This window comes from Bos taurus, chromosome 5 (genome assembly GCF_002263795.3).
Source record: "Bos taurus isolate L1 Dominette 01449 registration number 42190680 breed Hereford chromosome 5, ARS-UCD2.0, whole genome shotgun sequence".
Taxonomy (NCBI): domain Eukaryota; kingdom Metazoa; phylum Chordata; class Mammalia; order Artiodactyla; family Bovidae; genus Bos; species Bos taurus.
The window spans coordinates 94,206,156-94,221,783 of NC_037332.1; the positions used below are offsets into that span (position 1 = coordinate 94,206,156).

The window sequence follows — 15,628 nt, forward strand, 5'->3', positions numbered from 1 at the left end:
TAGAATGTACTAACTAGGTTTGGGAATTTGATTAGAAGAAGCTTGTGGTAGTTTTAATTCTCAATATACTTTCTAAAACTTTAAAGCACCTTGTAAAATTTTGTCTCTCTACTTGGTAATGTAAAATCTCAGTTGAAATGCATGTATGTTTCTTAATCTTGCTGTAGATCTCACATGAACGTCTGTTCAAGAATGCTTTTGCTCTTAGGAACATTGGTGTACAGTTTTTTGAGTATTAAAAATACATTGTGTCAGATGTTTAGATGTGATTCAGGATCATATTATTTAACTCCCCTAATTATATGATCCTAACGAATGTCAGATTTAAGTATCTGACAGTATTATTACTACTGTAGGTTGCATTGCATTCTTCTGTTTCCTTCCTCGTTTCTAAAAAATACTTTTTCCTTATTTTGTAGGTAATTTTTCTTTTTTTCCCCACTTTTTCATACAATTTGCCAGACCAAATGACACAGTTAGTATCCATTAAGTAGAGCCGTGAATATCAATCTTGGACACAAAGCCGGGAATTGTAGCTGGGGGAAGCCCTCCTGCTGTGCTGGCCTGGCATCCAAAGACTCTGAATGAAGTCTCTTAACTTATTCAAAGCCTGGGATCTCTGAAAGCCCTTTGGGCTCCCCATTGCCCATTCATCACTGATGTTGCATTCCACTGGCTAAAAATTGTCCGTGGCATTTCCATTTCCCATCATGTCAAATGCAAAGTCTGGTACGTAACTTACCACTTGTCATATATCTTAATTTAAGGCCTACACTTCTTGATCTTTATGCTTTACATCTCCATGTCCTGCTTTTTTCTTGACTCATGCCACATTAAGGAAGTCTCTCTCTCATATCCAAAATTTACTTCATCCTTCAGGTCTGCTAATCACCTCCATGAACTTTCTCCTGGTCCCCTCTTCCAACACTGAAGGTAATGTATTTTGTACTTTCTATTAAGGTGCTTCATGTTATGTTTTGTGTCACTGTTATTTTTACATGTGTTGTAATATTTTACACCTTCTACATAACATGGAAGCCCTTACGTAGCAGTGACTTAAAATACTCTGCTGAGTTGAGTCTCTACCTCTTACTATGATGGGTTGGATGTGGCTTCATCTTTTTCTTTTTTTGAACTTTTTATTTTGTATTGGAGTATACAGTCCATGGGGTTGCAGAGTCGGACACAACTGAGCAACTGAAGTAAACTGATAGCCAATTAACTATGTTGTTATAGCTTCAGGTGGACGGTGAAGGGACTCAGTCATACATATACATGTATCCATTCTCCCCCGACCTTCCCTCCCATCCAGGCTGCCAGATAACATTGAGCAGAGTTCCCTATGTGTACAATAGGACTTGTTGGTTATCATTTTAAATATAGCAGTGTAGGATGTGGTTTCATCTTATAACTCCTATGCTTTTATGTACTTAGTAGATTCTCACTGTAAATATTTGACAACTGAGTAAATGTCACGCCATGGCAGTGAGTTATTGACTAGCAGGCCTTTTTATTCTCTGTTGAGTGGACACCTTTGGGGACAGGACTGTTTAGATATGTAAACACATATAGCGTGGCTGTCTGAATCAGAGCTCTCCATAGCTGGGAAGGCTGAAGAAACAAAGATGCAGTTAAATATTTTAGATTTTGTGTAGTAGCTCAATACTGACGAGGAAAGAATGACTTCTTGGTAAAGGCTTTGGGCTGGTAGGAAATTGAAGGGCAACACAGACTTTGAAAATAGTGATTATATTTCTGGGAATGTTTTTCAGGAGTTCACAGTTTGGAGATAAATACAGTCAGTTCAGCTACCGTGCTTGTTTTGAAAATGAAATTTTATTCCTACAGCATTGATGTTAGGGAGCAATTTGAGTAGAATGTAGATTTCACATTTATTGTGCCTGATTTTACTTTATTTTCACCTAGTTGGTGAACACAGGGCATTTCACCTAGCTGAACTGAGAGCCACATAGAAATTGACAAAATACCCATGCATACACCTCTGCTGCCCCACAGCTCCCTGACTTCACTGCATATCATGAGCCATGACCACCTATGTCTTGATTCATAACCCTCCAATTTCAGATAAGCCTTCTTCCACCATTGCACAATGAACTCACAAGCCACAGTCCTTGAACACCCAATTCCACAAGCAAACTTCAGGTCTTTTGCAAAGTAAGGTACCACGTTTATTATCGTTTTTATTTATTTTTTAGCCATTTAACATTTGAAAACCTGTGCTAGGGTCTTTTCTTTTTTATGTATCACTGACGGCTATTTTCTCCCCTCAGTTCTGTGCTTTTCATGGTGTGATTTTGCATAGCATCACAATTTTTCAGGAACACATATGCCACATTATAACCAAACTGACTGTACTAATTGATAACATACAGAATGTGAACTGAGAGTTCTCTCTCTTTCCTTCCTTCATTTCTGTCCTCCTTCTCCCCTCTCTTTGAATGGTGAGAGACATTTAAAAAAAAAAAAAAAAAATCCCTGTAAGAGGAGCACAGTGCAACATAGAAAAATGCCAGAGAACTTGTTTAACCAGTGTCATAAAAAAAAAGGCATAAATTTACCTGTGGAAATAAATAGATATGCTCAGAAGTATGTAGAGACTGGGAAGGTAACCTAAAAGATCAGGGAATCCCTGATTTACCCTTAGATAATAATTATGTTTAACTTTTTGTCAGCCTTTACTATATGCCCAGCACTATAATGAGTGCTGGGTATGGATTAAGCCATGCAGCCCTCACAAAACCTTATAAATAGATGTCTTCATTTTATAGATGAAGAAAGATAAGGTTTAGAGGGGTTAGTTAACTTACCCAAGGCCATTAATTCATAACATAAATGGCAGAGCCATATCTTGAATCACATCTGACTTCTGAACCAGAGATCTCAGAGGTCTCTTAGAGTACTTTATAAACAAAAACTCCAGCTGTGTTATTTTCTCTGGCCTTAACTGCATCTGATTGGCATCACAGGCTGTCTTTTAACCCCTGTGATAGATAAAGAATCAGAGGTCCTCAGGCTAAGAAATTGCACAGATTCTCAGAGGCAGAGCAGTAACAACTCATTCTGGCATGGAATTCAGAGTTTTTTCCATTGGGATTTTTCATGAAAAGGGACAAAAATTGGACAACTAGGAATCAGGTGAGCTGAAATAGGGAAGAGAGGAAGAAATTATTGTTTTGGAAGCTGGAGGGAGAAAGGTGAATTTATAAAAGTGTATCAGAATTGAAAGGAGAGAGCCTGAGGAGGGATGGGCAGTGGGGGGACCCCAACTCTGTGGTTGTTGTTGAGTCTCTAAGTCATATCTGACTCTTTGCGACTCCATGGACTGTAGCCTGCCAGACTCCTCTGTCCATAGGATTCTCCAGGCAAGAATTCTGGAGTGGGTAGCCATTCCCTTCTCCAGGAACTCTTCCTTGATCTAGAGATTGAACCAATTGAATTCTAGATTGAATTCAAGCTAGAGATTGAATTTGCCTGTTTGGCAGGCAGATTCTTTACCACTGAGCCATCAGGGAAGCCCAGCACTGTGATACAAGAAGCCTAATCAGATTCTCATCAAGGAGCTCAAGCTAGCACCAATTTCAATTCAGGATTATGGGAAGAGAAACCTGAGGTCATGAACGTATATGCTGTAAATCCAGATTAGTAGTAGGCTCAGGGGGAAAAAAAAAAGGAAAGAGAGAAGTGACAATAGAGAAAAGCTTCAAAAGGCCTTATTTGTACTTCTTTTTAATAACATGAGATGTATCTCTTTTTCTTTAGGTAATCAGTTGCCTGATAGCACTTTGCATATGTATGTGTTAATTAGTGTTTATTAAACTGAAGAGTTGATAAATAGTAGAGAAATTTTTCAGTTAAGTATTAAAGAGCCTAATATTACACAGATAATGAGATGAGGATTAATGAGCATCTATAAATTTAGAGCATGGGGCTAGCAAACTGTGTCCAGGGTTTTCTTTCTACTAGCCAAGAATTATTTTCACATTTTTTGTAGATTATTAAAAATAAACACAAAGAATTTGACAGACACCACATGTGACCCAGAAACCTCAAATAGTTACAACCTGGCTCTTTACAGTAAAATTTCAACCCTGCCCTGAAGTATAGACTATAAAGCAGAAAAAGTCAGATTTGTCTTCTTTCAGGAAATCAGAGTAGGTAACAGAACCTGGTATATTTCACAGACTTTTTTTTTCCCTTCATGGAGGAAGGAATTGATATGTAGTATAGTATTTTACTAGGGACTTTGTATTTATTTCTCATACCTGTGAAAGATTTTACACTTACAGATAAGGACACCAGGCTCCTAGAGGCTAAATAAACCTTGACATTTATTAAGTAGTGGGATTCATATTTGTCTGGGTTTCTCCACATAAGAACATGGTAGAGAAAATTTGTTCGTAAAAATTGAGTATTGTCTGTTCAGAATGCTGACTTGAAAATATCTAGATATCAGATATGAATAATTTTAGTAATTTTAGCTAATATCTAAAATATTGAAAAAAATGTAAATTGTGTACACAAAAAAATAGAATTGGTTGCAGAATTGTGTGACTTTTCCCCAAAACTTTAAACTTTTAATTTTTTATTAGGATATAGCTGATTAACAATGTTGTCATAGTTCAAGGTGAACAGCGAAGAGACTCAGCCATACATATATATGTATCCATTCTCTCCCAAGGGAGAAGGCAATGGCACCCCACTCCAGTACTCTTGCCTGGAAAATCCTATGGATGGAGGAGCCTGGTAGGCTGCAGTCCACGGGGTCGCTGAGAGTCGGACGCGACTGAGCGACTTCACTTTGACTTTCCACTTTCATGCATTGGAGAAGGAAATGGCAACCCACTCCAGTGTTCTTGCCTGGAAAATCCCATGGATGGAGGAGCCTGGTAGGCTGCAGTCCATGGGGTCGCATAGAGCTGGACACGACTGAAGCGACTTAGGGGCAGCAGCAGCAGCATTCTCTCCCAAACTCCCCTCCCATGCAGGCTGGCGAGAATTGTGTAATTTTAATTATAAAAATTGCACCTGAAATAAGATTTTTGGAAAGGAGTTATAAAGAAAATGTAAAGAACAGAGAATTCAAGCCTCATGTTAAAAACTTAATATTCACCTAAAAGAAAGATAAAGCTTAAAATATTCTCAATATAAAGTTCAAAATAGAAAAGTATGTTCTGCTTCAATAGAGATTCTACCACATAGCAGTTTATCATTGAAAAACAGATTATCAAACAAATATTGGCCTGTGTGTCTAATGATAAAGTTTTATGAGGAAGACTTCAGGGTGTAATGAAAACATGCAATAAAGGATCTAATACAGATTGGAAGGGTCAGAGGAATAGTTCTCGAGAGGCTTATTTAAATTGAGACACAGGATTTAGGGGCTTTCTAGGTGGCTTCAATGGTAAAGAATCTGCCTGCCAATGCAGGAGACACAGATTCGATCCCTGAGACAGGAGGATCCCCTGGAGGAGGCATGATAACCCAATCCAGTATTCTTGCCTGGAGAATCCCATGGACAGAGAAGCCTGGCAGGCTACAGTCCATAGGGTCACAAAGAGTTGGATACAACTGAGCGACTGAGCCCGCACGCACAGGATTTAGGCAGTCAAAGACAAAGAGGATGGTTATTCCAGACATAGAGTTCTAGGCCTTGAGGATGGAAAGAGCTTGGCATATTCAAGAGATGATCAAAGGCATCCACTGTCTCCTGTTGACTCAGAAGAGGAATTGTATCTGTTTGTTCATCATTGTATATATCCAGCCTCGGACATACCTGCTGGCACAAAGGAAGCTCTCAGCAAGATTTACTGAAGGGACAAAGACTGAATAGATATTTTTCTGGGAAATTCATGGCGTAATTTTGAGTCCAGGGATTGCCTGGATGTAGCCTACTGCCCTCCTCTCTGTAGCTCACCTAATTACATTCACGTCCTTGGACTGTTGGTAATCCCAGGTTACTCTAGGCCACTGGCAGCCCAGCTTTTCCAAACCTTCTTAACTGCTGTTAAGTATCTGAATGGATCCTGACAGGCAGGAAAAAGGAATGTAGACCACTTCAGCCAGATCAGTTCCTAAGCAGGAGAAGTGAATTGGCATTATGACAACGCTAGGACTAACTCTGAGATAGAACGAATATAGCTACTTTGCCAAAAATAACAAGCTGAGGGGGAGGGTGTTCTGTCCTAGAACACATGAGCCCAGGTTCTCTGGGTGATCACTGGGTGACCAAGTAACATGTGATAATCAGGCTTAAAGGTTTAATTAAGAAGTTAAATACTGAAGCACTTCCTCTTTGTAGAACTTATTTCTTCAAAATCAAATTTGAACTTCTAAACTGAGATAATATCACTTCAGGTTGAGTGCATTGAGGAATTTATAAAGGAGAAAGAGAAGGGGAGAGAATTGGATATTTCCCAAGGGGGTGAACTACAGTTGCAGCGGATTTGGAAGGAATGTTTTATAAGATATTTACTATAAAATAGAGGTGAAATAGGGGTTTACTACAATTAAGGTAAGAGAAGGTCACTTAAGTGGGAAGGAGAATGGGACTTGAAGACAGAAGGAAAGAAAACATTTCAGTTATTCTGAAAAGTTAATTTTGAGTTGAAAAGAGCCGTAAGTGGTAAAAAGCAATTCATATATAGCTGATTATACAAGAATTTAATAATAAACATGTCTGTGCTTTAAGCTTAAACTTTAGTGAACTTTAGTTGATGGGATTTAATGTTAAATTTGAGGAATTTCATACTGGATGTCAAAAGTCTATTTCCTTACAAAAAGAGAAATACTGTCTGGCAGATGGGGGGGATGCTTTCTCAGAGTTGTGAGTTCATTTTGATCAGCAAGGAAAAAAAGACAACCCATGCCCTCTGATGAATATAAGCTTTTCAGATGTATGTTGGGAGAAATGACTTGTGGAAAACTCTTTTTTTTTTTTTTTTGAAACACATTCTTTCTTAAGTATTAAAATATTTGAGTTAGATATTGTCAGTGTCACCTGGCTTATTTCCAGGGACTAACTCCTGCAGTTAACAATTGATTTACCATAATACATCAAGTTAATGATAGCTTTGTTAAAATTACAGACTTGTTTCTTATCCTTTAAAATGAGTCTTAACTTTTATTAGTGTAATTTTGTAATTCCTTTTGATATTTGGTATGGGACTTAATAATGAGCTTATTAATAATGAAAGCAAAATCTAAATCTTATTACTTTAAAAGTTTGACCTTGGAAGCCATCTTATTGAAAAAGTATATATTATATGTACAATGTGGGACTTTCCAGGTGATGCCAGTGCAGGAGATGCAGGAGATGTGGGTTTGATCCCTGGGTTGGGAAGATCCCCTGGAGTAGGAAATGGCAACTCACTGCAGTATTCTTGCCTGGAAAATTCCATGGATAGAGGAGCCTGGCCGGCTATAGTCCATGGGGCTGCAAAGAGTCAGACATGACTGAGTGACGGAGCACGCTGATATATATATATGTATATACTATATATATCTCTCTCTCTATATCTGTATATTTATATACTTACCCCCTTAGGAATACTGATGTATTTTATTTTGTTCAGTGGATGTTTGCCTCAAAGTTTGTATGCATATTAGATTATTTGAGCACTCACTTAAAAAGTAAAAAATGCAGAGGAATTTAAAAACATTGTTTGAGCCATTTGATCATACGTCAAATGACCCATTTGTAAAATAGCGTATCTATTCCAAATCATTTTCTATGTTAAAATAATTATATATGTATATATATTATATATACATTGTCTTAGTTTATCCCATTAATATACTGTGAGATTGGTATGTGGGGGTGGGACATAGAATCCTACTTCATTTGAGTAATGAAAAAATTATGGGTCACTGAGAAATGGCATTTAAGAATGGCTGCCAGATATGGTTAGAGAGAAATCGAGAGTTGATGAAACTGGATTAGTGCTCTTTTTTTCTCCCCCAAACACAGTTTAGCTTATTGCTTTTGCAAATTAGGGATTATATCTCTTGATCTTTATTAAAGTAGGATATATGATAATCTAATTTAGTTCAAATTAAAACATGTATGGGTCGGAAGATCCCCTGGAGACAGAAATAGCAACCCACTCCAGTATTCTTGCCTGGAGAATCCCATGGACAGAGGAGCCTGGCAGGCTACAGTCCATGGGGTTGCAAAGAGTTGAACATGATTTAACAACGAAGACAACAACAACAAAATATGTATATATACCCACGTATATCAATATATCTATGTGAACACATACACACAAAGGGTTGGAAGGATGGTTTTAATCTGTGTGTGTTTGCCACAGAAATCCTTGATGCGTCTGGTATGTCCTCATGACAGAGGCAGCTGTAGTAAGATACAGCATTTCAGGCAGCCACACCTGATTGGCTTGCAAACACTCAGTGGTTTATTCATCCCTCACTTACATTTTTTATTATCATGAAAAAAAATATATATATAACATACAGTGGCTTCCCGGTAGCTCAGATAGTAAAGAATCTGCCTGCAGTGAAGGAGACCCAGGTTCGATCCCTGGCTTGGGAAGATCCCCTGGAGAAGACAATGGCAACGCACTCCAGTATTCTTGCCTGGAGAATCCCATAGATAGAGGAGCCTGGCAGGCTGCAGTCCATGGGGTTGCAAAGAGTTGGACATGATTGATTTGACTTAGCATGCAGTCATGAGGGTGCTTTCTTCACTTCACTATTTAAATCTTCTTTCTTATCAATTCTTGGGTATTAAGTGCATTCACTTTGTTGTGCAACTGTCCCTACCATCCATCTTTGCAACTTTTATATCTTCACAAATGGTTCCATACTCATTAGAGTTTAACTAATCATCAGCTTTTTGTCCCACACCAGCTCCTGGAAACCACCATTCTCCTTTCTAGGTTCATGACTTTGACAACTCTAGGTACCTCATGTAAGTAGAATCATACAGTATTTGATCTTTGGCTTATTTTACTTGGCCTAATGGCTCAAGCCTCATCTGTGTTGTAGCATGCATCAGAATTTCTTTGAAAGGCTCAATAATGTTCCACTGTATGTATAGACCAAATCCTAATTATCTATTCATCTATTGATGGATACCTGGCCTGCTTCCATCCTTTGGCTGTTGTGGATAATGCTGCTTTGAGTATGAGTTTACAAGTATCAGAGTTCCTGCTTTCAGTTCTGGGTCTGCACCCAAAAGTGGAATTTCTGGAACATGTGGTACTTCTGTGTTTAATTTTTTGGGGGACCTGCCCATCATTTTCCACAATGGCCATACCATTAAAGGAATACTTTAAATTAAAAACAAAAAACAAAAAGTGATTCATGTTGATGTTTGGCAGAAACCAACACAATATTGCAAAGCAGTTATCCTTCAATTAAAAATAAATAAGTTTAATTGTTAAAGAAACCCCAAAACCAAAAAGCAATCTTTAGGTCTCTGGATTTTTTCTTTTCACCCACACTGCGTTGCTTGTAGGATCTCGGTTCCCTGACCAAAGTTTGAACCTGGGCCATGATAGTGAAAGCCTAGAATCCTAACCACTAGGCCACCAGAAACTCCTAGTCTCTGCATTTTTAAAGTGGACTTTTCTTAAATAGGATGAATATAGCTCCCTTGGGTTTCTTATGTAACTAATAACTCTAGAAAATATGAGCCGTGTCCTTAAAGGTTGTTGGTAAGCACATTTTAAATTAATTAAACTATCTTTCTGCTTCTCCTTGGGGAATTTAGAAGTTTGAAGACATTATGAGAATGACATAGGTGAGTCTTAATTTTTTTAAAAAATATGTAGAGCAGAATATAATTGGGGAGAGTCCCACAGGAATGAAAGAAACAGATAAAATTATCTCAAAATTAGCTAACTTTGCTTCTTAATCTAATCTACCCTCCAGAATGCCGCTATAGTTATTTCATTAAAATTAGTAATATGACTGTTACTCCCGTCACTGGTTTACTGTTTCCATAAAAACTGAGTCTAAATTTCTTTACATGGTCTACAAGGCCCCTCACAATCTGGTGTCACACTTTTCTCTGCCACGTCATCTTTTACATACCCTGTATCACAGATACATTGGATTATCTCACTATTCCCTAAAACTTGCCTTTTTCCACGTACCATGCTTTGCATATGCCTAGAATGTTGTTTCCTACTGGTACTCGTGCTGATAGACGCACTCCTGTTGTCTTTCACATCTGGTTCTACTGTCTCTTCCCAGATGAAAACTACTGCCAGCTTTCCTAGGTTGATGGTTTCATAGTACATCGTTTATACCAAGACAGTAGCATTTACTAAGTTGCATTGTAATTATCTCTTTGCATATGTCCAAAGAGAGATGTGAAGCCCTGATGTGAAGCCCAACCCCTAGAGCTATGCTTAGTCACTTGGTCGTGTCCAACTCTTTGTGGTCCCTTGGACTGTTGCCCGCCAGGCTCCTCTGTCCACGAGGATTCTCCAGGCAAGAATAATGGAGTGGGTTGCCATGCCCTTCTCCAGGGGATCTTCCCAACCCAGGGATCGAACCCAGGTCTCCCACATTGCAGATGGGTTCGTTACCAGCTGAGCCACCGGGGAAGCCCATGAATACTAGAGTGGGTAACCTATCCCTTCTCTAGGAGATCTTTCTGACCCAGATATCAGACTGGAGTCTCCTGCATTGCAGGCAGATTCTTTACCAGCTGAGCTACCAGGGAAGCCCTAACTCCTGGTAGATGGAAACAGAAACACTGAGAGAATTTCTTGCAGGATTTTGCTCACTGTATGGGATGTTTGCCTCTAATAAGTAATCATTCCATCTGTAAGCTGAAATCTTTTTTCATAATTTTAGCAGTTATTAATAGCTAAATATATTTTACCATAGGCAAAAGTATCAAGCGGGCAATTGTTTTTTAGCTTCTTAAACTTTTTTTTTTAATTTTGTGTTGAAGTATAGCCAATTAACAATGTTGTGATAGTTTCAGATGACCAGAGAAGGGACTCAGCCATACATATTCATGTATTTATTCTCCCCCAAACTTCTCTTCCATCCAGGCTGCCACATAACATTGAGCAGAGTTCCATGTGAGAAGCACGCACATTTTCCTTCAGTTTGCTACGGCTCCATTTCTGTGCAGATTTCTTACATTTTTGGGCATACTGACCTCATCAGTAACATTCTCACATTACCCTGGTTTCCTCCTATCTTAGGAGATGTATCTGATAAGTTATACTTAAGTGTTGATAACGTAATACATTATTATTCCCAGAGGTGTTTGTATTTTAATCATGGTTCCTAGGGATAAAAATGCTTAATTTAAAAGAGTAAGTCCCCAGTGATAAGAATTTCATTCCCTCTGTCCCTTGGGTAAATGATATCATTTAAGGTAACAAGAGGACTCTATGTTAACCCTCAAATCACACTAGGCAGGCAGGCTTCTAGGAGCACCCCTGAATTTTCAGCACCTCCACAGTGGTATTCACACTGGCGATATACTTCCTGAGGCTGCTGCTTTAAGGACCTCACCCTTCTGGGATAAATCCTCTCCTTTTAAATTTCCCCTTAATCATCCAAAGGTCAGGGTGGTGTGACTTGTTCCAAAGTGTGTTTTCTGCCTCCTTAGCTAACTAAGAATTTATTTTTCAAGTCTTTAGAACTAGAAATAGGGAGTCATTTAATATTTAACCTGGTTTCTATGAATCAGTTATAGGTAGGAGCGAACACTTACTAGCAAACGTGGCATATTTAAAGGATTATCTTTTCCTGGAAGCAAAATACTGCAAGAGTCAGATATTTGAACCCTTTCCAGTCTAGATTACTCAAGAGGAAGCAAACAGCAAAACTCAGTTTAATTGCTTGTTATTTTGAAGAAGGAAATGTTATGTGTATTTTTCTCCCCCAAGGGTCTTGTCCAGGGCAATATCACTGTGGTGTTTTTGCAGTCCCGTGAGATGTTTCCAACATTTTGGGACTGAAAAACAAGTGAGACTGACATCAGGGTATCTGGACCAGTGGAATGTTTCAAAGTTTATCTAAGTAATTGTTCTTCTCGATCAAAGGACTTGGTATTAGTGGTACCCAAATGCTATTGATATGATGGTCACATAGATGGGCATGCATAGATTTCAGCTTGGATTACGTAAATATGAAATGTTTATACACATGTCCCCTGTGCTCAGTTGCTCAGTCGTGTCTGACTCTTTTGTGACCCCATGGACTGTATCCCTCCAGGATCCTCTGTCCATGGGATTTCCCAGGCAAGAATACTGAATTGGGTTGCCATTTCCTCCTCCAGGGGATCTTCCCAAATCAGGGGTCGATCCTGTGTCTCCTGCATTGGCAGACAGATTCTTTACCACTGTACCCCCTGGAAAGCCTGCTCAATACAGATGTATATATGTGTCATTGTATGTGTGTGTGTTTAAGTGTTTTTAAGTTTTAGCAACTTTATAATGGGCAAGGGTATCACACACACAGACTGAGCACAGAAACTGGGAATTTGGGCTCTTACATAGGTCTGCCTGGGTTAGGGGCTTAATCATACACTCACTGTATGGTACTGGCCAAGGTACTATATTGTTTTGTGCCTCAGTCTCCTCCTCTGTAGAATAGAGACAGCAACTCCTCTTGGAGGAGTTGTGGTTGTCAAGTAAATTAATGCATGCCAAGAATTATAACAAGACTTGACACATACAAGCACTTACGTATTACCTATTGTTTTTGTAAATTATTATTAAATATTGGGCTTCCCTAGTGGCTCAGTGGATAAAGAATTTGACTTCAATGTATTAGACGCAGGAGGCATGGATTTGATCTCTGGGTTGGGAAGATCCCCTGGAGAAGGGAATGGCTACCCACTCCAGTATTCTTGCCTGGAGAATCCATGGACAGAGGAGCCAGACAGGCTATAGTTCAGAGGGTCACAAAGAGCTGGACACGACTGAAATGACTGAACACATTAAATATTGGACACACAGGTGATTCAGAGAAGAGAAAAGGAAAAAATTAGGTTGTTTTAAGCGAAAGACATTAGTTAATTTTGTGGATGAAAATCATAGTGTTTCTTCACCATTAAGAGATTTTGGTATAAAGAGGGATATGTGTAGGTACTTAGTGGTTTATTCATTATAGTATACCTTGAATTATCCATTCTTGACTGTATTTAAAGTCCTCCCTTTCATGACCAGATAATATATGTTTATGGAATGGTCTCCACTTTGAAACCTGGTTGGCTTTGGAAAATATATGTCTTCTGTTTTGTGTTAGACTTCAATTTTGTTTAATCAGTGTTTGAGAGAAATGGCACTTGTATATCCTTGCTTCCAAGAAAAACATTGGGTGTTTCAGGAAGTGGTCTTGTTTAGTCAGAGGATTATACTTTTTCCTCTGAGTCAGTTCTGAACCTCCTTGATATAAATAGGCGCACTTTTACCCAAACTTCTGCTTTTCAGATCAGATGTTAAAATCGCTTGTACATGCCCATGCCAGCAGCAGGCTTTCATTGGTGTTTCCGCTCAGTCAACACTGAGGGTCTTATCTAATTGTGACTGTAGAAATTCTGCTAAATAAATTCTTTAAAAAAAATTTTATTCCAATTCTGTATTTTCTAAATTTGTTTCTATTTTGTATCAAATTTTCTTTAGATGGGAGTCATTTGTGTCACGTGGTCGGTCATCTGTGTCGATCATGGAGGACATTTCTATTGCTAATAGTATCCACTTTGGTCACTAAAATTCTATGTGTTATTTTTTTAGCATGCATATATAAGCTTTCTGTAGCACATGCTTGGAGAAGGCAATGGCACCCCACTCCAGTACTCTTGCCTGGAAAATCCCATGGATGGAGGAGCCTGGTAGGCTGCCATCCATGGGATCGCCAAGAGTTGGACACAACTGAGCGACTTCACTTTCACTTTCATGCATTGGAGAAGGAAATGGCAACCCACTCCAGTGTTCTTGCCTGGAGAATCCCAGGGACAGGGGAGCCTGGTGGGAGGCCGTCTATGGGGTCACACAGAGTTGGACACGACTGAAGTGACTTAACAGCAGCAGCACATGCTTAGTTACTGAAATTATTTTGCTAAAAACTGTACGAGTTTGCCACACCCCAGAGCAATGTCAGATTTCCCAAGAAATATCAGAGAGGTTCTTCCAAGCTACACTAAAAAATGTTAAACATGATAAGTAATTGCCCACTGTTGACTGGCAGTTGACTAGCTGTTGCTAATGTTGAGTTAGTCAGGAAAACCTTAAGAAAGAAAGAACTAGGAATTGAGCAATTGCTGGATGGTTGGTACAAAGTAGTGGGTTGGGGCTTTCAGGGTAGGAGCAGAAGCCTGTAGGTTAACCAGTGCAAGAATACCCAGAAGAGCCTGTGGTTCTAGTGAAGCTTTATAGGTGGCAGAGCCTATGAGAATGTGGAAGCCTGGAGAGATGACTCCGGGCAAACTCTTCCTGGTCTTGAAAGGTGAGATAAGGAATTTTCTTTTTGTGTGTGTGCAAATGTAGTGGGTAACATCCTTTATTTTTGTATCATATATTTCTCTTGTGTCCTATTTGATTGACTGAAACTGGATTTTGCCTCAGTGAATTTCATTTTTTAGAAACAGTATTTAAAGAAAGGGTCTCCATCTCTATTTTTCTCCTAAATAACTTCTTCAGGAAAATAAAGGAGATGATAGACGTAGATACAGATATGGATCTCAAGGGACCTGTGGCTTTTTATAATCCTTACGACAGTCTTATCCTCATTTGATAGATAAGTAAACAGAGGCTTAGAGAGGATAATGATTTGTCCAAGATCACAGAGAAATAGAATATCAGGATTTAAACTCAGGACTCCCTAGCCTACATGGGAGGGGAGTTTGGGGGAGAATGGATACATATATGTGTATGGCTGAGTTGCCTCGCCGTTTGCCTGAAACTATCACAATATTATTAATCAGCTATACCCCAATAAAAAGTCTAAAAATAATAAATAAAATAGGGGGTATGCAGATAAAATTAATTAGTTCAGGGCTGCCTATCTTCATAATTTTTTGTTGTTGTTGTTAGTTCTCTCACAATACCACGGGCTTCCCTGATAGCTCAGTTGGTAAAGAATCTGCCTGCAATGAAGGAGACCTCACTTCAATTCCTGGGTCAGGAAGATCCCCTGGAGAAAGGATAGGCTACCCACTCCAGTATTCTGGCCTGGAGAATTCCATGGACTGTATAGTCAATGGGGTTGCAAAGAGTTGGACTCGACTGAGCGACTCTCACTTTCTTTCACAAGACCACAGTGAAAGCATTGGACTATACTCACTGGGCTTCCCAGGTGGCGCTAGTGGTAAAAAAAAAACAACACAAAACCTGCCTACCAGTTCAGGAGATGTAGCAGATAGGGAGGGGTTCAGTCCCTGGGTTGGGAAAATCCTCTAGAGGGTGGCATGGCAACCCACTCCAGTATTCTTGCCTGGAGAATCCCACAGACAGGAGCCTGGCAGGCTACAGTCCGTGAAGTCTTAGAGTTGGACACGACTGAAGCGACTTAATACTCATGCATACTCAGTAAGTTTTATTGTTTCCAGTGGCTCTAGGGGAAAAAAGTACCCTCAAAGCATTTTCCTTCCTGGCAGAAGCATTATTATTGTTAA

General features: G+C 39.2%; 1 protein-coding gene across 4 annotated transcripts in view; it reads left to right on the plus strand.

The window, feature by feature from the left end:
- Positions 1-15,628, plus strand: part of EPS8 (epidermal growth factor receptor pathway substrate 8) — a 196,218-nt gene that overhangs the window by 80,792 nt on the left and 99,798 nt on the right. For 2 of the 4 annotated variants that reach the window (XM_010805476.4, XM_015471251.3), the window contains exon 2: positions 880-933. The exons of the other annotated variants lie outside the window; for them this stretch is intronic. The gene's annotated coding sequence lies outside the window, so the exon portion shown is untranslated. The remainder of the gene's footprint in view (positions 1-879; positions 934-15,628) is intronic. 4 annotated transcript variants of the gene reach the window in all.